Source organism: Pezoporus flaviventris, unplaced genomic scaffold (genome assembly GCF_033815535.1).
Source record: "Pezoporus flaviventris isolate CSIRO_AGI_PZ_B2104156 unplaced genomic scaffold, CSIRO_AGI_Pfla_v1 ptg000002l, whole genome shotgun sequence".
Lineage (NCBI taxonomy): Eukaryota > Metazoa > Chordata > Aves > Psittaciformes > Psittacidae > Pezoporus > Pezoporus flaviventris.
The window spans coordinates 85,660,656-85,661,311 of record NW_026892550.1 but is presented as its reverse complement, the minus strand read 5'-3'; positions in this window follow the sequence as shown (position 1 = coordinate 85,661,311).

Genomic DNA, 656 nt, shown 5'->3' with positions numbered 1-656 from the left:
TCCGTGCCTTCCTGCTAGTGCCCATTAATTGTGAGCCACAGTGCCCTCTGTCATTCCAGCTCTTGATCCTCTCCCTTAATTCTTCTATTCATACCTTCTGAGCTGGAGTCTCCTTTCTTATGTGCCATTTTTACACCAGTGTAAATTCATGTTTGTGGATTTGCTCCTGGCTTACACTCACCTATAAAAGAAGAGAATTAGACTCATCACTTCTAGGCACCACATGGAGTATCCCCTATCCCTTGATTCTGCTAAATACTCCTTATTTTTTGTCATTCTGTTCAACACAGAGTAACCTGCTGTTATGTATTCCAGTGCTGTATTCCCACAAAGCACCCCTCAATGTTGCTGCTACAGCTGTGCCAGGGACAGTAGGTACCTGCAGTTTCCTACATGCTGGGCTGCTCTGGGGTAAACACTTCAGCGTTGTCTTCCGTCGGGCCAAGGTCAAGGAGACCTCTATCAGTAGCCTTGTCAGCACCACCTCTCCACACTCAGACTGGCTACTGTAGGTTGTCTTTAGGATTGCTTAATATTCCGTTTAGTATCATTGAAGAGCCAGTTAAGGATTTAGACCTTCCTGTTCTCTTCACTGGCCAAATGATCGAAAAGACCAACTGGTCTAAAGTGTGGCATTTTATGTTCTTAGTAAAGGA